Consider the following 27,101-nt stretch of genomic DNA (forward strand, 5'->3'; position numbering starts at 1 on the left):
GGTTCGTCAGCGCTTGATAAGGATGGACGATTCAGGCGACACGGTATTAGGAAGTGAGAATAGAGGGAAAAACTAAGGACACGGAAAGACTTAGAGACGATATTAAAGAGAGAAAAAGAGGGATAGGGAAGCAGAACACGGAGAGAAAGAAGGGAAGATTGATGGTCCAGGTTGTAAGGTTATTGATAAGGCTGAAGGATGTATATGACAGTGCAAGGAGGTGAAGATTTGAGGCACGCGTTTGAGGTTGAAAAGAGCGAGCTAGCTTATTTGGAGGAGGAGGAGGAGGAGGAGAAGGAGAAGGAGGAGGAGGAGAGGACATGAAGATATGAGAAGCGGTTTGCTACATCATCAAAGGAAACTGCGAGATCGAGCAAGCGAGAGAGAGAGAGAGAGAGAGAACCTCTCTCTCTCTCTCCAATTTTCATAACTTTCATCAACCTGCGTCACAGTTTCATACGACTAAGCGTCCTTGAGCGTGCGTGCGCGCGCTTGCGTGAGTGTGTGTGTGTGTGTGTGTGTGTGTGTGTGTGTGTGTGTGTGTGTGTGTGTGTGTGTGTGTCGCCCAGCACGGCCATGATGGAGTCTACGCACGAAGATCATCATCTAAATCTTTCACCTGTACGGATGCTGACCTTTAAAGGTGGCATGATCACTCGGCCGGCCAGGAGAGAGAGAGAGAGAGAGAGAGAGAGAGAGAGAGAGAGAGAGAGAGAGAGAGAGAGAGAGAGAGAGAGAGAGAGAGAGAGAGAGAGAGAGAGAGAGAGAGAGAGAGAGAGAGAGAGAGAGAGAGAGAGTATTTATATAGCCACAGATAGATCTTAAACCAACCAGCCTCCAGAGGGTTGTATGGATTGACTAGTTGCGACATATACACACACACACACACACACACACACACACACACACACACACACACACACACCTCCCACACTATATGACAGCAAGAACAATACATTCCTGACAGGTGCTCCTACATAATTAACGAAGACTGCCTTACACACACAGGTAGAGGCGTCCAGGCAGGTAAAGGGCGCGCCAGTAAGAGCCTGAGGGATGGATGCGTTACCTGATGAGTCTCCCCGCACGCAACATCTGCATGACACCGGTAATTAAGCCACCTGGCGGGGCGCTCTTTAATTAACGTGTTTCAAGGTTATCCAAGAAGTGTACACATGTTCCGCCATCACCACCACTACCATCACCACCACTACTACTATAACCACAGACATCACCACCATCACCACTAGTATAGCCATCATCATCATCATCACCATCAATATCACCATCTTTGTCTTTTCCTTTTTGACTCCTTGTATTTCTCTTCTTTTATCTTCTTTCTTTTCTTTCTTTCGTTATCGTCTCTCTCTCTCTCTCACCTTTCTTCTCCTTTTTCATTTAATTAGCTTTCCTTCTTCTAACCTGTCTTCTGATCTTCTTCATCTCGTCCATCTTCTCCCATTACGGCATTTTCTGTCTCTCGCTCTTCCTTATTTTTATCTGATTTTTTTCTCATAAGTCTTCTCAGATTTCTCCTCCTAATCATCATTTTCGTTTCCTGGTTCCTCTTGCTCTCTCTCTTATATTTTTCTGGTTCGTTTTTCTCGTTTCTCGGCTTATTTTTTTTTTCATCTTACTCCACTTCCTCGTATTTCTTGTTTTTCTTCTCTGTTCTCTTCTTTTCCTTGTCTCGAACTCCTCTTCTTCCTATTGCTTCCTCTACTTTATCCACTCTTTTCATTTATCGTACATATATATTTTTCACAACCAGCAACTTTCTCTTTTTCAGTTTTCTCATTTCCATTTCCTTCTCTTAACATACTCTTCCTTCTCTTATTTCTTCTGTTTCTTCTTCGTGACTCTGTTTTTCTTCTTTTATTTCTTCACTCTCTTTGTCACCTCCTAACATAATTCTCTCGTTTCTTTCTACATTCGTCTCTCTCTCTCTCTCTCTCTCTCTCTCTCTCTCCTATCTATTCTTTTCACCCACCGCTGTCCTTCACAAGTCGAGAAAGGTCTTCAAGAGGAAATCCGATAAAGAAACACTTCCCCTGTGCAAGTCTACGCTCACATCCTGCCAAGTTTCAATGCTCAGGTCTTAGGGTGTCGAGGGAACGCGAGACCTTGGCCATTATTCTTCAGCCCAAGCACACGTATTTGACAAGGCTTTCGTAGGAGCTGTGGGCATTTCCAGGGGTAGTTTTATGGCCCTGGTGGTAGTCTGACCCTTCTTCTGTATCGTGAACCAAAAGAAACACTCATGAGAACCCGACAATCTGCTTTTTGGCGGAAGGGTTTGAGAATACCGATCCTGAGTCCCCAAGAGCAAGCCTAAGACGGACGATGAAGAACTGACCAAGAGAGATAACCAATAGCTTTCCGATAACTCTCTCTCTCTCTCTCTCTCTCTCTCTCTCGTCTTCCTTCCTTCCGCCTCTCCACCGCAGTCCTCTGGTAGTGAAGTCTCGTGAAAACCTTTTGATTTCAAGATTGCGTCAGTCCCAAACGTCCGGGTAAGCAGCGTGCCCCGAGGATGAAAGGTCCCACCACCAAATGACGCGAGTGTGAGTACGAGCGAGTTCACTGGAGTAGAAAACGACGAAAACAATGAGACAAAGTGAAGCTCTGCACGCCGCTGACGAGACTTCACCTATTTTTTTTCCGCTAGTCTCTAAAACCTTCCATTGTCCAGAGGCGAGAGGGAGAAAAGGAGAGTTATTTTACCCGATAGAGGAAAGCATACGCCATTCACTCTAGCCAATGATCCCTGTATTCAAAACCGAGCCGTTCTTTTAATCCACCATCAAATAGTTCTTCGTATTTCTTGTTTTCTTTTCTCTCTTCTTTCACTGTCTACAATTCCTTCTCTTCCTATTAGTTCCTCCATCATATCCTTTCTCTCTCTTTTTTTGTTTTCTCCTATTTCTTTGATCCTTGTTACTCTTCCGTCTCTCATTTCTTCTCTTTCCTCTTCCCTCTTTCTGTTCTCTCGCTTCTTCTGTTTCTTTTTCACTCTCTCTTTATCCATTCTTTTTCTACGTTCCTTCACTGTCGTCAAGCTTCATTCACTTCAGCCTATGATTTATGTATTCACAACTCTACCTTTCTTTCAGTCCAACATCAAATAGACTGAAAAGAACGTATGTAACTGGGATGAATAAAAAGTCGCAGTCTCTCTCTTTACACGATGAACGAACACAGGTGAACAGCGCGGGCAGGTAACAGGCACTTCACTCGGCAATTTCCGTGTTCGCTGTTGCACGTTTCCAGGAACACCCGATACAGAAGGAGGAAAAAAATATACTGCGTTGTAATTGCGTCGGATGGAAAAGTAGTGGTGGAGTTGGTGGTGATGATAGTGGAGTGGTAATGGTAGTAATAGAGGTAGTGGTGGTGGTGGTGGTGGTGGTCTTGGTGCAGAAAATTAATAAAAGGAAGAAAGTAAAAGTGAAATAGAACAGAAGAATGAGAGTGTAGAGGAAAAGAGAATGGGGAGAAAAGCAGAAAAATAATAAAAGAAGAAATGGAAAGTAAAATTGGGATAAGAATGGGATAGAAGAAAGGCAAAAAAAAAAACTAATAAAGGAAGAAAGGGAAAAGAAGAGTTAGTGTTGATGATGGTAACTGTGCTGGTGGTAGTTGACTTGGTGGAGGCGATGTTGGGAGTGGAGTAGAAATGGTCGCAATGGAGGTACAGGTGGTGGTGGTGGTAATGATGTTGCTAGGTGGTGGTGGTAGTCTTAGTGGTGGTGAGGATGGGAAAGGTGATGATGGAAGTGGTGATGATATGGAGGAGGTGGTGAGAGAGAGAGTAGCTAACCTGATGGAAATGGTGTTGTTGTTGGTGGTGGTAGTGAGCATGGGAATGGGAGAGGTGTTGGTGGAGGTGGTGGTGATAAAAGTGATACTGGTGGGAACGAAGAAGGGGAGAGGATAGGGGTGGAAAGCAACCAGGATGAGAAAGAGATAGTAAGAACAAGTAGATAGGAAGGAGAGACGCGTGAGAGCCTGACAAGAGAGGAGAAAGAGGAGGAAAGTTGTAAGAGAGGAGAAAGAGGAGGAAAGTTGTTGTTGGTGATGATAACGTTAATAATAAAAGAGAAAAAGAGGGATGGGAAGATAAAGTAGCATAAGGGAAATTTAAGAAGAAGCAGAAACACATAGAAGAGACGCGTAAGAACCTGAAAAGAGAGGAGAAAGAGGAGGAATGATGTCGTTGGTGGTGATGATAACGTTAATGATAAAAGAGGAACAGAGGAAAGGAAGATAAAATAGGATGTGAAATTTAAGAAGAAGCAGAAACATAGAAGATACGTGTGTGAACCTGAAGAGAAAGGAGAAAGAAGAGGAGGAAAGATGACGTTAATAATAAAAGATGAACAGAAAGAGATGAGAGAACAGGGATGAGAAGATAAACAGGATGAAAAAGTTAAGAATGAAAAAAAGTAGAAGTAGAGATGTGAAAACCCTAAAAAAAAACAGGATAAAAGAGGAAGAAAGAGAAACAGAGAGGAACAGAGAGAGAAGAGAAAATAGGAAGGAGGAGGTAAGCAGGATGAGAAAGTTAAGAATGAGAAAAAAAGTAGGAAGAGACAAGTAAACCCTAAAAAAAACTGGATAAAAGAGGAAGAAAGAGGAACAGAGAGGAACTGAGAGAGAAGAAAAATAGGAATGAGGAGGTAAGCAGAATGAAAATGTTAAGAATGAAAAAAGCAGGAAAAGTAGAAATGTACAAACCACGAAAGACAGAATAAAAGAGAAAGAGAGGAAAAGAGAGGAACAGAGAGAGGAGAGAACATAGGGATGATGAGGTAAGAGGGATAAGAAAATTAAGAATGAGAAAAAGTACTAAAAGAAGAGATGTGAAAATTGACAGACAGGATAAGAGAAAAAAAATGTTGGTGTTGGTAAAGGTGGAATGTGTACCTAAGAAAAAAAGATAGTAAGAAGAGCAAGTAGATATATAGAAGAGACGCGTATAAACCTGAAAAAGAAGAGAAAGAAGAGGAAAGTTGTAGCTGACGGTGATGAAGTTAAAAATAAAAGAGGAACAAAGAGAAGAAAAAAAAATATGGATGAGGAGGTAGTAAACAATAAAAAAAGTAGCAAGGAAAACAAAGAGAAAAAAAAGAGGAGATGTGAAAGAAAGGAGAAAAAAGGAAAAATGTTTGGTGGTGGTAAAGGTGGGATGTGTGAAGCTGACGCCCACCTGTCCCAGTATACGTGACCACTACAGGTGTGACAAGGGGTGACCCATATTCTGGCAGCGGCCCAACAACACCGAATCGAGGTCAGGCTTGGCTATGAGGGCCTCGGGTTGTTCGTCGACCATCAACCAAGGGCGGCGAGCCAAGTTGTTGTCCCTTTAGGCCCAAGTTAATGACAAACGATGGAGAGAGAGAGGCTGTGTGTGTTTGTTTGTTTGTGTTTGTGTTTGTGTGTGTGTGTGTGTGTGTGTGTGTGTGATATGTCAGGTACGTCGATGGATGGGTGGGTAAACAAAGGGAAAGGTACACAAACACCGACAGACAGACAAATATAGGCAGATCGATATACAGACTAATGGGGAATAGGGGAGGCTTGAAGGAGGATAGGGGAGAGACTGTGTGGGAGAGAGGGAGATGGATAGGTGTAAGGAAGAAGGGAAGAAGGGGAAAAGAAGATAGGGAGGGATGAAACTGGGATGGGAGAAAGAAAACTAGTAAAGGAAGAAGACTGAATAGCGAAACTGGAATGGAAGAAAGGCAGAATAACAGTAAGTAGATAGGTAGAAAGATGGATGGATAGAAGCATAGAGGATAGATAATTACATAGATACAGAGAAATATAGATAAACAAATATAATAAAGCGTAAAAAAATAGAGAAAGGTAGGTAAGGAGAGAGAGAGAGAGAGAGAGAGAGAGAGAGAGAGAGAGAGAGAGAGAGAGAGAGAGAGAGAGAGAGAGAGAGAATACTGAATAACAAGTGATACACGGAGATAAAAATAAAATCAAACGAATTCACGACCGGAGGAAGTGACGTAAAAAAAAAAAAACGAAAACACACACACACACACACACACACACACACACACACACACACACACACACACACACACACACACACACACACGCACGCACGCACACACAATATAGAGATGGATACTGGAGCGAAAACATGAGCAAGAATTTATCAGCACGAAAATAGAGCAATACTTGGGGCGTAAACAGAGAGAGGGAGAAGGAAGAGAAGAGAAAACGGGAAGAGGGAGAAGAAAGGGAAAGGAAAACGGGAAGAGGCAGAAAATGGGAAGAGGGAGAAGGAAGGGATGAGAAAATGGAAAAAGGGAGAAAATGCGAGGAAGTAGAAAATGGGAAGAGGGAGAAAATGGGAAGAGGGAGGAAAGAAAACGAAAAGAGGGAGAAAGGGAAAAGAAAACGGGAAGAGGGAGAAAATGGGAAGGGGATAAAATTAATGCAGAAAACTAATAAGGGAACAAAGGAGGAGTAAAATAGGGAGGAGAATGAGTAAGTAGAGAAAGCTAGGAAGGGGAGAAAAGCGGGATACTAATAAAATAAGTAAGGAAAAGAAAGGAAAGGAGAAGAATAAGGGAAAAGAGACAACTAGGATTGGAGACGGGAAAAAACAACAAAAACAACAACAAAGGAAGAAGGGGAAAGAAGAGAGAATGGAAGTAGATGAAAATAGGATGGAAGAAAGAAAACTATTAAAGAAGGAAGAGAGGAGGCGTAAGAAAGGGAGAAGAATGAGGGAGTAGAGAAAAATGGGATGGGAGAAAGTAAAAAAAATCTAATGAAAAGGAAGGAGGGGAAAAGGAAGAGGGAAGTAAAGGACAATAAGGAGAGAGAGAGAGAGAGAGAGAGAGAGAGAGAGAGAGAGAGAGAGAGAGAGAGAGAGAGAGAGAGAGAGAGAGAGAGAGAGAGAGAGAGAGAGAGAGAGAGAGACCTTTGTGTAGGGATATGTTGTTTTAAGGTCAGACCCGTGGCATATACGCTCAGATAACAAACGTCTTCCACATCCGCCTGCTTGCGTGACTGTTTGTTCGTATATAATTACACTCCTAACATGAGTTCTCGTATGAGTAACGTTAATTGCTTTCCTAGTACTTCCTGATCCAAGTACACATGATATATATATAATGTTTTTGTGAAGGTTCAAAGGCCGCGGGTAACGGTACATTACGAGAAATATGCAATGGAGGAGTAGGGGAAAAATAAGAAAGGAAATAAGAAAAAGGGAGGAGGATAAAGAGTCCGGGAAATGAAGAAAAAAGATAACAAATAGCAGATGAAACAAAAAATTAATGAAAAAAAAACAAGGGAAACTAATGGAGGATGAAGGGGTGAACAGAATGCCAGAAAATAAAAGGAGGAAAAAGGAAGAGAAGGGAAACAAAGAGGGACGAAGGTAAATAGGAGGAGGAACGAGGGCACAGCAGGAGGGCGAGATACAAATGGAGGGCGAGGAAGAGGGAAAAAAAAAAATTACAGGAAGAGACGATATGGGAAAAGAAATGGTTAGAAGAAAATGGAAGGAATCGTTTAATCAAGATGGAAAAAATGGGTTAAAATGGAAAAGGAAAAAACGGAAAGGAACATAAAAAACAGAAGAAAATGAGTAAATAAATGAAAGTAGAAAATGAAAAAAACGAAAAAAAAGATGAAATGGGAAAATAAATAAAAGAAAAAAAGCCTCAGGGAGAATGTTAAAAAAGAAAACGAGAGAGAGAGAGAGAGAGAGAGAGAGAGAGAGAGAGAGAGAGAGAGAGAGAGAGAGAGAGAGAGAGAGAGAGAGAGAGAGAGAGAGAGAGAGAGAGAGAGAGAGAGAGAGAGAGAGAGAGAGAGAGAGAGAGGAGGCAAGGCAAGGCAAAACAAATATGAAGAGGAGGATGACAGGGAAATAAGAGGGAGAAAAAGTGGGTAAAAAAAAGAGAAAGAGGAGAATGGAGGAAAGTGGAATGCGGAAGTGAAATGGGAACATGACAAAGAGGAGGGGGAGGAAAAACGACGGAGAGGAAATTAAGTAAAGGGAGAGAAAAACGTGAACAAAACAAAAAAGATTAAAAGCACAGCGAAAAAGATAGAGAAAAGGTAGAGAAGAAGGGGAAAAAAAAGAGAAAAAGGTAGAGAAGAAGAGAAAAAAAAGAGAGAAAGGTAGAGAAGAAGAGAAAAAAAGAGAGAAAAAGGTAGAGAAGAGAAAAAAAAAAGAGAAAAAGGTAGAGAAGAAGAGAAAAAAAGAGAGAAAAAGGTAGAGAAGAAGAGAAAAAAGAGAGAAAAAGGTAGAGAAGAAGAGAGAAAAAAGAGAAAAAGGTAGAGAAGAAGAGAAAAAAATAGAGAAAAAGGTAGAGAAGAAGAGAAAAAAGAGAGAAAAAGGTAAAGAAGAGAAAAAAATAGAGAAAAAAGTGAAAAAAATAGAGAAAAAAGAGAAAAAAATAGAGAAAAAAGAGAAAAAAATAAGGAGTATAAAAAGAGAAAAAAAGTGAGCAAATTGAATAACTGAAAACAAATAAAATAAAAGGAAAGCAAAGAGTGAACTGAACAAAGAAATCAAATATAGAAGAGAAATACAACAGCACTGCACCGACCAAACCAAACTAACTAAGCAAAGTGCGCGCGGCAACACCAAAAAAAAAGAAAAAAAAAAAAGATATTACCAAAGATGTATTTCATGTCAGAAGCGAAAGGTGGAAGTGGCGAGAAACAAATAAATACAGAAGGAAACAAAACAAAATAAAAGCGAATAAAAGCAAGACAGACGAATTAAATAACAGGAGAGGGAAGCGACATACGAAGGGAGGAAGAAAGGAGGATAAAGGAAGATGGAGAGGAGGGAAAGATGAGAGAAAAAATAAGGGAATGGAGGAGAATCGAGTGAGGAGAAAATAAGTGTGAGGTCAACAAGAGAGAGAGAGAGAGAGAGAGAGAGAGAGAGAGAGAGAGAGAGAGAGAGAGAGATAAACGAAGGGAGAGATTTAAAGTGAAAGATAAGACAGGGCATTTCAAGATAGCATGTGTGTGTGTGTGTGTGTGTGTGTGTGTGTGTGATCGACCGACCGCCCGCATGACGCCATGACGCTTCGATCAAAAGTTCACTGAGTGGAAACGCACATGAGTCATACACACACACACACACACACACACACACACACACACGTTTAATTACATAAGAGGAAATAATTTACTCAGGTTATCCCACCTCCCTTCCTTCCTTCCTTGTCTGTCTGTCGGTCCGTGTGTCTATCAATCCGTCTCTCTCTCTCTCTCTCTCTCTCTCCTGACCCTAAGCCGTGCACATTTTCCACCTGACCGACTTTGTGTGTTTGCGTTACCCTCGTTTCCTTCCTCCTTACCCTTCTCCAATACCTCCCTCCCTTCTCTCTCTCTCTCTCTCTCTCTCTCTCTCTCTCTCACACTTTTTTCTCTCTTCCATCCCTTCTTAACTTAATTTCCATAAACCATCTTCTCCCTTCCCTCCCTCCCTCCCTCCCTCCCTCTCTCCCTCCCCCTTCCTTTTGCGGTCACGTTTTCCTAACCTCCTTCCCTTCCTAACTCCTTACCGACTTTCTTCCTTGCCCTCCATCCCCTCTGTCACGTTTCCCTCTCCCTGTTTGCCTCCCTACCTAGCTGCCTCTTAACCTTCCTCCCTCCCTCCGTCTTTGCCTCTCCTTCCCTCCCTCCCTCCTTTCTCTCCTTCCCTCCTCCAGTCCTTCTCCCTTCGCCTTATGTACTCGGCTTGCGGTAAGTCGATGCAAAGGAGACAGACGCGAACCTCTTCCGTATATCGGTTTATCTGCTTATTTCTCCTCCTTTCCTTCCCCTCGGTATCCCCCTTTTTTTCTGCTACACTCTTTATGTCCTCCTGCACCCCCCCCTCCCCCTCCGCCTCCGCGTGCTCCTCCTCCTCCTTTGTCTCCTTCATCTTCTCTTCCTTTCAAGTTTCCGTTGTCGTCAGTGTTTTCTTACGCTAGTTTTTTTTTCTTTTTCTTCTTCTTCCTCTTCTTCTTTTTCATCTTTCTATTTTCTTTTTCGTTTTTTCCTTCCTCTTTCATACTTCCGGCCTCTCCTCCTCCTCCTCATTATTTCAGGAATGGGAAACAACTCGGGCAATTACACGACCATTAGTCTAACGTCAGTAGCAGGTAGGCTATTCGAAAACATAAATGGACGAATTTCTAACTTATCTAAAACGTCATTCCCTAATTAAAGATTCACAATAGAGGTTTCGAAACAAGAGATCCTGGTTTTGAAAGCCACCAAACTCCTATTATGAACTTTTCTCAGTTATGGATGTAACCAAATCACTGGATATTTTATGACTGTTTTTTCAAAAGGCGTTTCATTAAATTTCACGCCAAAAACAGATTAATGATATCAAACAGTTTGGTAATGAAAGTAAACCACACGAGCGGGTCGCAAACAGGCTGGGCACCAGACAACAAAGCGTGGTGATTAATGGAAAGACCTCAGAGTGGGCGCCAGTCCCTAGTGGTGTCCCTCAGACCAAGGCAGGCAAAGTCTTCAAAAAGATTTGTGTAGAAGCTTCGTCTCATGAACGGATGATACTTATTAACATAGGTAAGTGCCCGAATCTTCGAGTTGAAATCAAAATATAAACTTCGATCCTGAAACGTGGGATGTAAAACTCAAAAGGCATAGTAAAAAAAATGGTGTCAAAATCGCTTCAAACCACGATTTATCCCTGAAAGCACGGAGGCAGCTGGTAAAGCGAGACAAATTTAGGGCTTTATCAAGGAAACTTATTACTCCTCTTCAGTTTCCCTTTTTTTCCTTGTTTTGCTTCTTCATCCTCCTCCTCCTTCTCCTCATTTACTTCTTTTGCTTTTCTTCATCTTCTACCTCTCCCGCCCCTCCTCCTCCTCCCGCCACTTTACTGCGTCTGGAGTGAACTAAACGTATCCAAGAGTACGTACAGAAGTGCTTTGATCTTTCCTGCCGATATCCGTACTGCATTAGTTCGCTTGAACAACGGTAAAACAATTCATGCGAAGCGACGAAGTACGAATATCAGCAGGAGGCATTTCTCGAGCATAGTCGTCCGCCACTGGAACAGCCTTCCTGCAGGAATGGTTAGTGTGGAAACAATCAATTCCTTTAAGAATCGCATTGACCGTCACTGTGCTGCGTCGGGAGTGAACTAAATATATCCAAGAGTATGTACAGAAGTGCTTTGATCCTTCCGCTGGTCACTCGAGTGGCTGACGGACTGATTAAAGCACTAAAAGCAGGCAGCCTCGCAATGAACCTTTCTGCTGCCTGCTAGTCCGTGATTCCATGTTTCCTCCTCCTCCTCCTCCTCCTCCTCCTTCCTCAAACAAATGGGCACTGAACCTCTTGTGAGTTCTTTAGTGACTTTTCCAGTCCTTGAGATTTCCAGTCCCAAACTTTTTCATTCCCTTTATCTCGGTCTTCAATACGCTATTTTCCTCCTTTCACACACAGGGTCCCTCCGCTCCTTCCTCTCCTTCCTCCTTTACTCTCCCTTCTTCCTTCATCCCTCTTTGCTTTTTCACCCTCCTTCCTTATCTTCCTCCCTCCTGGTTTATTTTTTTCTTTCCCTCTTTTCCCTTTTCTCCTACTTTTCCTGTTTTTTTATATTTTTTTATCCAGGTTCTCTATATTCCTTCCTTCTACTCCTTCCTCTCCACCAGCTTTCCCCCTTCAATCCTTCCTCAATTCTACCTCCCCTCCACTGGTCCCTCCTTAAAAACTTCCTTCTCCTTCCTTTCCACCAGCTTCTCCCTCCATCCCTTCCGCCAGTTCATTCTTACCTACCCTCCCTCTCTACCCTCTCTCCCTCTCCATCCCATCCTTCCTCTCCTCTCTTCCTCCGATTCACTCTTCTTTATCCTTGTTTCTCTCCTCTCCGACTTTCCTTCCTCACCACCATCACAACCAAACCTTCTTCCTTCCCTCCTCCACTTTTTCTCTCCCCTTTCTCACCAGTCATCCCTTTTTTCTCTCCTCTCACTCTCACTCTCTCCTCCCTTTCTCTCTTTCTCTCACTCCTTCAGCACTCCAAGCTTTTCTTCCTCACCACCAATCCAACTCCCTCATCCTCTCCTCCAATCCCCACTCCCTCTTCTCTTCCTCTTCTCTTCCTCTTCCTCCTCCTCTTCTCTCCCCCCCCTGCCTGCCGCCCCGAACACCTGGCGGCCCGGATACACAGGTGAGACGCGAGGCAGGTGCTTCAGAAGAGCCGGACAGGTGCTGCGAGTGACGGCCAATGAGGCTTAAGGGGAAATGAAGGCGAGGAGGAGGAGGAGGAGGAGGAGGAGGAGGAGGAGGAGAAGGAAAAGGAGGAGGAGGAAGAAGAGGAAGAAGAACGAGGAGCAGGAAGAAGAAAAGGAGGAAGAGGAGAATGGAGGGAAGAAAGGAAAGAGGAGGAATAGGAACAAGGGGAGTAGCAGGAAGAGGAGGAGGAATAGGACGAGGGAAAGCAGGGGGAAAGGAAGAAGAAGAGGCGGAAGAAAGAAGGAAGAGGGAGGAGGAGAAGCAGAAGGAAGGAAGGAAGGAAGAAAAAAGAAGGAAAGAAGGAAGAAATGAAGGAAAGAAGAGAGGAAGCAACCAAGCAAGAAAGGAAGGCGGGGGCGGGGAAGGAAAACAATTGGAGGAGAGGAGGAAGAGGAGGAGGAGAAGGAGGAGGATGTGGAGGAGGAGGAGGATATCGAGGAGGAAGCGTGGGGGGATGATTTAAGGGAGGAAAAAGACGGGAAACTATGCAAAATTACGGCGCCTCGTGTCACTTTATGGCAAAATATGATCCCGGGGCTGGAAAAAAATCTTAAAGAGGGAATACATATCACGGAAACGAGAAACCTGCTAAAGATGATGACACAAAAAAGGTGATCTCTCTCTCTCTCTCTCTCTCTCTCTCTCTCTCTCTCTCTCTCTCTCTCTCTCGTTATCTTGATGAGCCATTCTTGAAAACACCCACACAAATATAACTGTCCGCCCACACACACACACACACACACACACACACACACACACACACACACACACACACACACACACACACACACACCTTTTCCCCCATGCCACGTCTCACCCTCATCTTCCCTTCCTCTCCCTCCTCTCTCCCTCTCTCCCTCTCCCTCTCACCTTTCATCTCCCGCCAATCACACCCCTTCCAGCATCTCCATCTCTCCATCTCCTAACTCATTCCCTCATCACGCCCTGCTTAACCCCCCGCTGCTCTCCTCCTATACAATGGAATGCTCTTTACATGCCAACGATACGCGATTAACACAAACTCCCCCGTGGAATGGAATGGCCTCCGCCGTTTGTGTTTAATGAGGTTCCAGACTCGCCTGGGCCGTGACTCCGCTTCTCTCTCCAAAACAAACGACGACATTGCATTTGCGTTTAACAGCCGTCGTTTGGGTTTTAACAGCCATACTTATTAACTCTTGGATTATTTTATTTATTTTATTTTTTAGTGAAGGAAAAGGGGTTGGTGGAAAAGTTGCAGTTGAGGGAAGGGGAGAGACGGTAAGTGTACAGTGTTATGGTGGAAGGAAGGAAGGAATAAAAGAGGAAAGGTCGTTAACCCGGTAGCAGCGACGGGCCAAATTTGTGGCTTTACCGTGTAGCATCGACGGGCCAAATTTTTGCCATGATATAAACCCCCAAAAATAAATGATGCATAAACTGATCCCAAAATGTGTTGTTATATATTATGAAATGGTTTGCTGAGTGATGATTTTTTCTCATTTTTCTCGCTTAGAGGGAAGGGCTTTTAAGAAACATGATCGCCACAGCTACTGGGTTAATTTTTCTGATGTACTTGTTACTGATCGGGCACCTTATTTGTATACCAATTGCGTTCTGATTGAGAGTGTTTGATCTGTTAACGTTAAGAGAGAGAAGCTAAATCATGGTGTCAGTTTTGATCATGAAGTGGTGAGGCGGCGATTGCTCTTGAAGGCGCAGCAGCTCTCTCTCTCTCTCTCTCTCTCTCTCTCTCTCTCTCTCTCTCTCTCTCTCTCTCTCTCTCTCTCTCTCTCTCATTCCTTCACCCCCCCCCCACCCAAGCACCTCTGTCACTCTCATGCATCCTCATTGCCCCACTTCTTGCGTCCCGTCCTCCATCTCCCTCGCAGCCTCACCGCCGTTTCCTGTTTTCCCGATCATCAATATTATCCTGAATTTTCAAAGGGAAACTGAAAAGAGGAAGGGGAAGGGGAGGAGGAGGAGGAGGAGGATAAAGGAGATGCTTCTGTCCTATACTTCATCTTCTCCTCTCGTTACAGGTGCAAAAGGAAGAGATAGAGGAGTGGGAGGAGGAGGAGGAGGAGAAAAAGGAGACATCGGAGGAAGCGGAAAAGGGATACAGGAAGAGGAGGAGGAAACGGAGGAGGAAGAGGAGGTAACAGTGGAGGAGGAGGTAACGGAGAAGGAGAAAGACGAAGAAATGGAGGAGAAGGAGGAGGAGCAAGAAGACGGAGAAGGAAGAGAAGGAGGAGGAGAAGGAGGAGGAGCAAGAAGACGGAGAAGGAAGAGAAGGAGGAGGAGAAGGAGGAGGAGGAAGACGGAAAAGGAAGAAAGCGGAGTATGAGGATGATGATAATGCGGAGGAAATATATGAAAAGGAAAAGAGGAAGCGGAAGAGGAAGAGGAAGAGAAAGATGGTACAAACAAGAAAAATAATTAAAGTAAAAAAAATTAATAAACTAAAAGGGAAAAAAATATAAGGAAGAGCTAAGTAAAGAAAGAAGAGGAGGAGGAGGAGGAGGAGGAAGAGGAGGAAGGAGGAACAGCAGGAAACCACACACCTGACCAAGAGGATGGGAGGTTTTAAGAGGAAAGTATGCGTAACAAAATTTGATCTTTAAAGGCGGTAACACTCTCTCTCTCTCTCTCTCTCTCTCTCTCTCTCTCTGTATTCTATCCTTCATATCTCTCCTTCGATGAATGAAAAAAAAAAAAAAAAGACAAAATTTACGACGCCTTCTGGAGGACACGAAGAGGAGGAAGAGGAAGAGGGGAGGAGGAGGAGGAGGAGGAGGAGGAGGAGAGAGAGATATGGATGATGAAAGAAACGGGAGAGCTGGACAGAAGTGGAGTGGGTGGGATGATGAAAAGTGGAGGACAATTTTGGGACGCAGAGAGAGGGAGGGAGGGAGGGAGGGAGTGGAAGAGAGGAAAATAAAGGAAAACAAGTTGCCGCGGAGGAAAAGGAGGAGGAAAATAGTTGAAGAAAAGTGCCCGGAGAATAGAGGACGAAGACGTGAGATGTAATGAAGAGGAGGAGGAGGAGAGGGAAGAGCTGTGGGAGGCTGGTGAGGAATAGGCGAAAGAGGAGGAGAAGAATAGGAGATGAAGAAAAAAAGAAGAAGGAGAAGAATAGGAGATGAAGGAAAAAGAAGGAGAAGAAAAGAAGAAAGAGGAGGAGAAGAAAAGGAGATGAAGAAAAGAAGAAGGAGAAGAAGAAAAGAAGAAAGAGGAGGAGAAGAATAGGAGATGAAGAAAAGAAGGAGAAGAAGAAAGGAAAGAGGAGGAGAAGAATAGGAGATGAAGGAAAAAGAAGAAGGAGAAGAAAAGAAGAAAGAGGAGGAGAAGAATAGGAGATGAAGAAAAGAAGAAGAAGTAGAAGAAAATAAAGAGGAGGAGAAGAATAGGAGATGAAGGAAAAAGAAGAAGGAGAAGAAAAGAAGAAAGAGGAGGAGAAGAATAGGAGATGAAGAAAAGAAGAAGAAGGAGAAGAAGAAAAGAAGAAAGAGGAGGAGAAGAATAGGAGATGAAGAAAAGAAGAAGAAGGAGAAGAAGAAAAGAAGAAAGAGGAGGAGAAGAATAGGAGATGAAGAAAAGAAGAAGGAGAAGAAAAGAAGAAAGAGGAGGAGAATAGGAGATGAAGAAAAGAAGGAGAAGAAGAAAAGAAAGAGGAGGAGAAGAATAGGAGATGAAGAAAAGAAGAAGGAGAAGAAGAAAAGAAGAAAGAGGAGGAGAAGAATAGGAGATGAAGAAAAAAAAGAAGAAGGAGAAGAAGAAAAGAAAAAAATGAAATGGGAAATATTAAACAAAGAAGGAATATGAAGAGGTGAGCAGGTTGGTAAAGAAAATGATAACAAAAACGGTGAAAAAGAAAGAAGAAAAGAAAAAGGAAGAAAAAAAGAAATTGAAAAAAAAGAAAAAGATGAACAAAAACAAGAAGAAGAAGAAGCAAAAGGGAGAAGCAATCATAGAAGAAGAGTTATAGGAAGAGCTGAGAGAGGTTCGTAAAAAAAAGAAGAAAAAAAGAAAACAGAAAAATATAAGGTTAGAAAAAAGATAAAAAGGATTGAAGAAAAAGATGATTGCCAGAGATGAGAACACGTGACGAGAGAGCAGAGACGAGAGATAAGAAAAGCGAAAAAAAATAGAGAAAAAACAGGATGGAGGGAGATAAAGAGGAGACGCAAAACGGGAAACCAACATAACGGGAGAGATACAAAATGAACAAACAGGAGAGATACATAACAAACAAACAGGGGAAATACATAAACAAACAGGAGATACATAATAAAGAAACAGGGGAGATACATAATGAAGAAACAGGAGAGATACATAACAAACAAACAGGATACATAATGAACAAACAAGAGAGATACATTATGAACAAACAGGAGAGATACATAACAAACAAACAGGATACATAATGAACAAACAGGAGAGATACATTATGAACAAACAGGAGAGATACATAACAAACAAACAGGATACATAATGAACAAACAGGAGAGATACATAACAAACAAACAGGATACATAATGAACAAACAAGAGAGATACATTATGAACAAACAGGAGAGATACATAACAAACAAACAGGATACATAATGAACAAACAGGAGAGATACATTATGAACAAACAGGAGAGATACATAACAAACAAACAGGATACATAATGAACAAACAGGAGAGATACATTATGAACAAACAGGGGAGATACATAATGAACAAACAAGAGAGATACATTATGAACAAACAGGAGAGATACATAACAAACAAACAGGATACATAATGAACAAACAGGAGAGATACATTATGAACAAACAGGGGAGATACATAACAAACAAACAGGATACATAATGAACAAACAGGAGAGATACATTATGAACAAACAGGAGAGATACATAACAAACAAACAGGATACATAATGAACAAACAGGAGAGATACATTATGAACAAACAGGAGATACATAACAAACAAACAGGATACATAATGAACAAACAGGAGAGATAGATAATGAAGAAACAGGGGAGATACATAACAAACAGACAGAACAGGGGTGATACATAATGAAGAAGCGGAGGAAAAAAGAAAAAAGAGAAAAGGATGATTAAGAAGGATGAGGTGATTAACGAAAAAAAACAAAAAAAAAACAGAAGGGATACGAAAAGCGAATACGAGATAAAAAAAACAAAATGATAATTGGTAGATAGACGAGACGCGATGTAGGGAAACAAACAAACAAACAAACAGGGATACATTATGAAGAGCAGCGCCAATCAAGTAACAATTAGCGCTGATTGGACCTGCCCGCGACCAAGACCCAAACTTACGGGCACAGTTATGACCAGCAGTAATTATACCCCGGGAGGTGGTGGTGGTGGTAGTGATAGGGAGGATGATAGTAGGAGTGGTGGTGGTGGTGGTGGTGGTGGTAGTTGTGGTGATGGTGTGTGTTTACTTATTGATATTTATGGTGGTGATCCTCCTCTTCCTCCTCCCCCTCCTCCTTCTTCTCTTTCTCGTTCTCCACTTTCTCTTTCTCCTCCTCCTTATTCTCCTTCGCTTTCTCATTCTCCATCTCCTGTTTCTTATTCTCCTTTTTCTCCTTTTCCGATCCCAATTCCTTCTCCTCCTCTTCCTTCTCTTTCTCCGTCTCCACCTCCTCCTCCTCTTTCTCTTTCTCCACCTCCTCCTCCTTATTCTCCTTCGCTTTTTCATTCTCCATCTCCTACTTCTTTTTCTCCTCTTTCTCCTTTTCCGCCTCCAATTCCTTCTCCTCCTCTTTCTCCTTTCTCCATCTCTACTTCCTCCTCCTCCTCCTCCTCCTCCTCCTCCTCCTCCTCCTACTACTACTACTACTACTACTACTATTCTCGTACTCACCCTGAATGGAGACTTGAGGGTTCGGATGGGTGACAAATCGAGACTTTTCACGTTCCAGCCGATGTCATGGTCACGTTGGGGTCCTGTACTGTACGTCCTCGTCCTTCCTTTGCCTAGTTATTCTTCCTTTACCTCCTCCTCCTCGTCTTCTTCTTCTACGGTGAGTTTATCTTCTTCACACTTTCTCTCTTTTTATTATCACCGTTTAAGTTATCTTCTCCATTTCTTATTATTTGTTTTCGTTAGGTTGATGTGAATATAATCAGCTTCGTCACTTTTGTTTCTATTTATTTTCTTTGTAGTTATTTGTTTTTCGTCTGCATTCTTTGTAGGTGAGAGAGCCAACTGTTTCCGTGATCTGGTTTGCTTGAGTTTATTATTTCTCTCCGCTCGTTCACCTTTTGGCACCTGTAAAAGCTTGCGCAGGTGAGGGTAACTGTACTGTTCTTGTTTTGCTTATTATTATTACTTCCTGTTCTGTTCCCTTTGTTTCTGTTGTTGTTCTTGTCGTTAATGATGATGAAGCACACCTGCGAATATTTTTAGGGGAAACGTGAGATATCTAGAATAATAGAGGACAGTGACACGTTAAGTACATATATTATTCAAGCACTTTCATCTGCATATTGTTTTGTAGAGGGGAGGAGAGAGGGAAGGGGGGTGAAAGGGCTGCTTGTATTGACCTGGCACACACACACACACACACACACACACACACACACACACACACACACACACACACACACACACACACAGAGTAACTAGCATACCATCAATCAAACACAATCTCATGCAATCCACAGCTGTTCCACATGCCACGTCCACACACACACACACACACACACACACACACACACACACACACACACACACACATCCTGCACGCCTCACATTCCCTCAACAAAATATCTTATCCCCAAAACCGATGCAATACACATTTCCACCACTGCTGTCCACCTGGCGGGTTTCATGGCGCTGGCAACAACAACAACAACAACAACAAAAACAACGTCAACAGGTGAAAGCATAACGAGGACAGGTAAGAGAGCGGCAAAAACTTAATAACATCCCTCCGCATTTCGCAGCAACAGACAGACAACAAAGGAGAGAGAGGAGAGGGAGTGATGTGGAAGATTTTGTGTGGCTGGTCAGTGCGAAGTGGAGTGAGTGATCCGTCTTTTTTTCTTATTTTTTTTAAAGGGTTAATACAGTGGTGCGCGTTTGCCTCCACCGCCGGATGACCGTATCGCTAATCACCTCCAGCTGTCAAGTTTAGCGTCATAACATACTTTGCATTAACCCTTTATCGAAGAAAGATAACACCACCGCCACCACTACGTACTTTAAACTTTACTACTACTACTATTACTACTAACACTACTACTACTACAACTACCACACCTATTACTACTATAACTATCACTACTGCTATTTTCACTAAACATATAAAAGTTGAATGACCGGAATTCCACCATTATATTACAAGATAAGGGTTAGCACCACCGCCACCATGTACTTTAAACCTTACTACTACTACTACTACTACTACTACTACTATTATTACTAACACTACTACTACAACTACCACACCTATTACTACTATAACTATCACTACTGCTATTTTCACTAACATATACAAGCTGAATGACCGGAATTCCAACGTTATACTACACACAAACACACACACACACACACACACACAGAAACACATACACAAATAAGGCTAAAAATTACAACAACTATCATCACCTCCACCACCACCACCACTACTAGCAGATCATCCACACATTCAACACCACCATCAACACCACAACGAATACCACCACCACCATCACCACCGTCATCACCACACCCTATAATTACAACTACACGAATATGCATGATTCATCGGGGCGGCCAACACCGGTATCTTCACCTTCCATCATCACCATCGTCATCACCATCACGATCGAAACGCCTCCCCTCTACACCATAACGTAATTGGTCGCCCATTACCCACCCATTACCATCATTACCACCATCACCATTACCGCAGCACACACACACACACACACACACACACACACACACACACACACACACACATACCTCCGCTCCCACTATCACCAACACAACTATGCTTCGTTTTTAAATGCCACCACCACCACCACCACCACCACCACCGTTACGTATCGTCACTACCACTTCTATCACCACCTTTGACGCACCATCACTATCACCACCACCACTGTACTTCGTCACGACTACAACCACCGCTACTACAATCACCATCAACACGCACAACCATCACCACAATCACCACCACTATCACGCACAGTTTCCATCACCATCATCACCACAACCATCACATTCTACCATATTTTCACCAACATCCGTACATCAGTAGTATACCAACACCATTCACTAACCAAAACAATAACAACCACCATCAGTACCCGTCACCATCACTGTTCACCAGCAACACTACACCCAGCACCACCGTCCTCAACACCACAACACATCAGGGCAACACAAAGCACGCCCAGGGCAACACAGCCTCACAACGAATGTAAAACTAAGGCGAGTGTGCCCGAGGCGAAGGCAGCGTCCAGGGCAGCGAGGCCAAGTGGTGTGTGTGGAGGGGGGAGGGGCTGCAAGGAGGGAGGAGACACAAACACACACACACGGACACAGAGACGTAGGGGAGGGAGGGGAGGGGGGTGAGGTGCGTGTGCGCGTCTGTGTGTGTGTGTGTGTGTGTGTGTGTGTGGAACGGGATGAAAGAGGAGAGCAAAGCAACACACCCTGCACCTACCGCGTCTGGCCTGGCACTGAGCAGCGGTGAGACAGGCTCCACACAGGCACCCGGGCGTCCCAGCTCCGGCACCTTATCGCGCGGCGGCGGATTTCCCTCAGCTGATAGACGCACGATTACCCACCAGGAACCTTCCCGACCCGCCCCGCCGTCCCTCGGAGGCTGGGGTGCTGCGAGCCTGCCGTGGAGGAATGCCTGGGAGATTAAGATGATAAGGAGGCGTGATTTACGTGATTACACATGTGTTAACAGGCAAGTGTGAGAACTTAAGTGTGACGTAGCCAAAACTGAGTAACCGAAATTGCATTATTGGAGAGCAAAGTTCCCTTAATTAATCATTCACTGAATATGTTAATATTATTCAACATGGTATGAACATTTCAATTCGGAGTGGACAGTGTAAAGTTATTTCAGGAATGCTCTCAATAATGGACGCGGGAGAACATAGTAATTAAAAATTCAACATTATATTAATTTGTCTCTTTGGGCAGTGTTAATACATAACATATTCATTTCAAATATTATTTTAAATTCCGGTGCCGATGAGTCGAAAGACAGAGAGGATATGACTCATTCTTTATATTTAACATGAAAGAGTAAACACGTTTTGTTTACATAAAGATATCGGATGTGTGTGTGTGTGTGTGTGTGTGTGTGTGTGTGTGTGTGTGTGTGTGTGTGTGTGTGTGTGTGTGTGTGTGTGTGTGTGCGGGAGAGCTACATTTCCCTTCCATTACTCCGTCTCTTTTCATCCTGTCAGTCACAGGTCTCCGTAATGCAGTGCTCGGCCCGATCGGCACACAACCTAAAGGTCCCAGGTTCGATTCCCGGGCGGGATGGAGAATGATGAGCAGTCTCCTTTCATCCGTGCCCCTGTCAGCCCATCAGTGATATGGTATCGGATTTCAGTAAGGGGTTGTTTCTCGTCTCCTGTGTATGTGTGTGTGTGTGTGTGTGTGTGTATATGTGTGCGCCCCCCCCCCCCCCCCAGAGCGAGTATTCCCAAGTTGAACACCCAAGTCCTTTAGAACCGGACACATGAACTTGTAACTGAGTTTTAGAGGGAATAAGAAGGTAAATTACACAAAAATAATAATGAATAAGTAAATAATCTCTCTCTCTCTCTCTCTCTCTCTCTCTCTCTCTCTCTCTCACACACACACACACACACACACACACACACACACACACACAAATCAAAGAACAGTATTGCGGCACGGAGACAAAGCCATATTACAAAACACGCCCCTTTTCATTCCGCTCCTCGTCCGCCTTTCGCCTCCCGCTTTCGTGTATTTTTGCGTATCATTTTCTTGTTCTCCCTCGGCTCCAGCAACGGGGCTCAGGTGACGTTCTTTCCTCCTTTCACTTTCTCTTCATTACTTTGCTGCGTACCTTTCACATTCTCCCCTCCGCTCCCTGGTTTCCTCCTCCTCCTCTTTCTCCTCCTGCTTCTCTTCCTCCTTTTTATTCGCTTCTTCCTCATCATTGTAGTATTCGTCCTCTTCCTCATCATAACTTTCCTCCTCCTCCTCCACTTACTCCTTTAGAATGCGGGAGGGAAATGAGACGCAACGGTATGATTCCTCCTCCCCCCCCCTAATCTCTCTCTCTCTCTCTCTCTCTCTCTCTCTCTCTCTCTCTCTCTCTCTCTCTCTCTCTCTCGGATGGATGGGAGATGCCCTTTAACGTAGACAAGTGCCAGGTCCTTCAAGTTGGAACAAGAAATAAGAAGTTCGATTACGAAATGCGCGGCGTTAAACTCACAAGCGTTCAATGCGTTAAGGACCTGGGGGTCAAAATCGCGTCAAACCTCAAATTCTCACATCAATGTATCGATGCAGCAAATAAAGCGAACAGAATGTTGGGCTTCATTAAAAGATACTTTTTATTCAAGAATAAAGATGTAATACTTCCGCTCTACAATAATTTAGTCAGACCCCACTTGGAATATGCGGTAGAGTTTTGGTCTCCCCACCATGCAAAGGACATTGCTAAATTAGGTGTTCAGCGTCGGGCAACAAAAATGATCCCTTCCTTGCGCAACAAATCCTACGAAGAAAGGCTTTCCACCCTTAACATGTTCTCGCTTGAGAAACGTCGCCTCCGAGGAAAACTGATCGAATGTTTTAAAATACTTAATGGTTTCACGAATGTAGACAGAACAAAATTATTTATGATCGATGACACTTTGCGAACGAGGAACAATGGCACAAAACTCAAATGTAGACAAGTAAATTCAGACTGCACCAAATTTTTCTTCACCAACGTTGTAGTGCGAGAATGGAATAAGCTCCAACCTTCAGTGGTCCAGTGTAACACGATTGACTCCTTTAAAAACAAGCTCGACCTTCACTTCCTTGAACTTAATATTAACTAAAGTAGAAAAGCAACGTTTTGGAGCCATCTGATTAATGTAGATTCACTTAGGTTTAAGGACAGACCACCTAGTCTGGACCATGGGGTCTGTGTGGTCTGATTTTCTATGTAATTCTATGTAATATTCTCTCTCTCTCTCTCTCTCTCTCTCTCTCTCTCTCTCTCTCTCTCTCTCTCTCTCTCTCAACATAACACCTTTTTATTATTTTTCTTCATTTCTCTTCAAGTTCTCCGTTCCTTTCATCTCCTCCTTTCCTCTTTCTTATCCCCCATCTCTATTCCGGTCCCTTTGTCCTTTATCGCTCTCCTCCTTCCTCTCTCTCTCTTTCTCACATCTCTTATCTTTCTCTTACTCGCCCGTAAAGTCATCTCTCTCTCTCTCTCTCTCTCTCTCTCTCTCTCTCTCTCTCTCTTATAATTATGACACAAGATAATACACGAACATTCCCAGAAATCAAGCGTGGGAGAGAGGGAGGGAGAGAAAGTGGAGGGAGAGGAGGGAGGGATGGAGAGAGAGAGAGAAGGAGAGAGATAGATAAGGAGAGTGAGAGAGGATGGATAAGAGAGAGGAAACGGACGTCGTGGCAATCTGGGGGAGTGGGAGTATGTGGTGGAGGTGGAGAGGTGGATGGAGAAGTGGAGAAGAGGTGGAAGGGGTGAGGAAATGGTGGTGGTGGTGGTTGTAGTGGAGAGGTGATGGGAGAGATGACGGGGAGGTGGGAAGGGTGAAATGGTGGGTGGTGGGTGTGGTTGGGGTGGTGACGGAATGGTGGAGGTAGTGGTGGTTAAGAGGTGGTGCAGAGGTGATGGTGAAATGGAGGCGGGGTACAGGAGGGCATCTACGAGGTGGTGGTGGTGGTGGTGGAGGTGGCAAAGGGTTAAAACGTAAGAGCTTCAGTAAGGGTAGATGACAGCCTTTCCGGGAAGATCCAAGCCTTTGTGTCTCGGAAAGGGAGGTGTTGTGTTGATGGGGTAGAGGAAGGGAGGAGGAGGAGGTGGTGAGTGTAGGGGGGGGGGGGTAGTAGGTCTCGGAAAAGGAGATGTGGTGTTAATAGAATGGAGGTGAGGAGGAGGTGGTGAGGGGGGCAAGAGGGGAGAGGAAGGCCTAGTCGGGGAAGCTGTTTATTAGGTCTTCCCGGAACAGCTGTGGCCTTCTTCACCTGGAAGTGGCGACGAGGAGGGTTACCTGAGATTCTTGCTGATTGGCCCTAATTGTTTGGCTTTCCTCCTCCTCCTCCTCCTCCTCCTCCTAGTTTTTTTTTCTTTCTTCTTTTCCTTGTTATTTTATTTTTTCCTCCTCCTCCTCCTCCTCCTCCTCCTCCTCCTCCTCCTCCTCTTCCTCCTCCTCCTAGTTTTTTTTTCTTTCTTCTTTTCCTTGTTATTTTATTTTTCTTCCTCTCTTGTTGTTTTATTCGTTTTCTGGTTCTTTTTCATTTTTTTGTTGCTTGTTCTTTTTTTCTTCTTTCTTTTTTGTTTCTCCTACTTCCATGTTTCCATGTTTCCTCCTCCTCCTCGTTTTTTTTCTTTCTTCCTTTCCTAGTTATTTTATTTTTTTTCCTCTGTTTTATACGTTTTCTGGTTCTAGTTTATTTTTTGTAGCTTGTTCTTTTTTTCTTTTTCTTCATTCTTTTTTGTTTCTCCTCCTCCTCCTCTTCTTTCTCCTCCCTCCCTCCTCCTTCTCCTCCTCCTCCTCCTCTTCCTTCTCCTCCTCTCCTCCTCCTCCACGTCGTCGAAGTCCTCCTGCTTTTCTTTTTCTTTTTCATATTTTTCTTGTTTTCTTGTTTTTTCTGCTTCTCTTTTCGTTTCTTTTGTGATTCTTCTTTCTTCGTTTTCCTCTTGTTCTTCTTTTTCTTATGTTACTTCTTTCATCTTTTTCCTCTTTCTTTTTCTTTTGTTACTTCTTCTTTCTTCTTTTTCATCTTGTTATTTTCTCCTCCTCCACCTCCTCCTCCTGCTGCTCCTCCTCCTAATCTTCTTCCACCTCCAAATCCTTTATCCTTGTACAATGCATCTATTTTACCCTCTTTATACACTTCATCCTTCCTAGGCTAATGTAATCTGTCTCCATTTTCTATTCTTCTTTGACCTCATATTGCCTTTCTTCTTCATTATCATTTTCTTTTTCTCTTCTCTTTTTTCTTTCTTTTTTTTTCTTTATCATCACAGTCCTCTTTTCTGTTCTCTTATTTCCTTCATTATCATTCCTTCATTATCATCATCTAATACTTCTTGTTATTCTTCTTCAATTTCTTCTTCATCACTTTCCTCCGTTCCTATTAGTTTTGGACCTAATCTTCAATATGTTGCCTCTCTTCATCATGCTTTTCATTTTATTATTTTCCCCTTTTTACCCTGATACGTCGATGGTATGGGGCTGGTTCTGTTCTCGTGGTGTGGGAAGCCTTGTAGTATTACCCAAGAACACCACAATGAATCAAGGGAACTACCTGGAACTTCTGTGTGACCATCTACCAGGGTCTTTTGAGTCGTGTCACGTCATCACCTTCATGACGGACGATGCACCGTGTCATACTGCTAAATCAGTGAAACAATGGATCAAATACTTCTGTGCGCCATTCACTGAAGACTGCCCTACTAATTGCCCCTGACTTGAACCCCATCGAGAATTTGTGGGCTATCATGAAAAGGGACCTGAGGGGCCATGACTGTTCAACGGTGCCCAGACTCCAGGCTGCGCTTACAACCTATGGAGAAACTTGGCCCCACAGCATCTCACGGGCCTTGCAGACAGCCTTCCTGCACGTTTGGATGAGTGTAGGAAGCGTAAAGGGAAGCCGACAAAGTACTAGTTGAAAGATAAGTAAATTTCTTTGGATGTAGTATCATGTTTATATTACCCCACGCAGCGGGAAGCGGACTGCGACAATATTAATGACGAGCACTGTATATTTTTTTTATTAATATCATCTAGTTACTCTTCTTCTTCTTCTTCTTCTTCTTCTTCTGCTTCTACTTCTACATCTTCTTCTTTTTCTTCTTCTTCATGTTTTTTCCCCTCTTTTGTCCTCCTTATCCTCTTCCTCTCTAACCTCTTACAGCTCTTTATATTCCTCCTCCTCCCTCCTCCTCCTCTTCTTCATTACTTTTCACGTCATCGTCCTCTACTCTCCGGGCACGCCTCTTCAACTATTTTCATCCTCCTTCCCCTTTTCCTCCGCGGCATTTTGTTTTCCTTTATTTTCCTCTCGTCCACTTCCTCCCTCCCTCCCTCTCCCTGCGTCCCAAAACTGTCCTCCACTTTTCATCATTCCACCAACTCCACTTCTGTCCAGCTCTCCCGTTTCTTTGATCATCCATATCTCTCTCTCCTCCTCCTCCTCCTCCTCCTCCTCCTCCTCCTCCTCCTTAAGAGCAGAAGTAAGAGACTGTGGTGAGCCTCGAGACCCGCCGCAGAAGCAGTGTTACCGAGATGTTGTTACGCGCTCCACAGGTGTACAGGGACAGGTATGATGGGCTATTGATTGTCCGGGTATTTCAGGTGAGTCAGGTGTGCTTTCTCTCTCTCTCTCTCTCTCTCTCTCTCTCTCTCTCTCAAATATAATAAAGGTGATTCATGTATACTTGTGTGAGTGCAGGTGAGAGAGAGAGAGGAGAGAGAGAGAGAGAGAAGGGAGATAACGGAGGGAAAAATGGAGTTAAGGAGATAGAGAAGCAGGAAATGACGAGGTAGGACAGCAAGACAGAGGAAACGAGGGAAGGAGAAAGAAAGCGGGGAAGGAAGGAAAACGACAGCGAGGATGAAAGAAGGGATGGCAAGAAGGGGAGAGAGCCAAGTGACGGGAGTGAAGGA

At 43.6% G+C, this 27,101-nt stretch overlaps 1 protein-coding gene across 2 annotated transcripts in view; it reads right to left on the minus strand.

The window, feature by feature from the left end:
- LOC127010428 (synaptotagmin-1-like) overlaps positions 1–21,074 on the minus strand; it is a 79,596-nt gene extending 58,522 nt beyond the window's left edge. Inside the window, exons 1-2 of one of the 2 annotated variants that reach the window (XM_050884520.1) lie at positions 20,912–21,074; positions 18,118–18,647 (exon numbers count right to left, since the gene is read on the minus strand). The gene's annotated coding sequence lies outside the window, so the exon portion shown is untranslated. Of the gene's footprint in view, positions 1–18,117; positions 18,648–20,552; positions 20,710–20,911 lie in introns of those variants that run through there. The other variant, XM_050884521.1, reaches the window with a different exon arrangement.
- Positions 21,075–27,101: the final 6,027 nt, after the last annotated feature.

The sequence above is a fragment of the Eriocheir sinensis genome, chromosome 43 (assembly GCF_024679095.1).
Source record: "Eriocheir sinensis breed Jianghai 21 chromosome 43, ASM2467909v1, whole genome shotgun sequence".
NCBI classification, from domain to species: Eukaryota; Metazoa; Arthropoda; class Malacostraca; order Decapoda; family Varunidae; genus Eriocheir; species Eriocheir sinensis.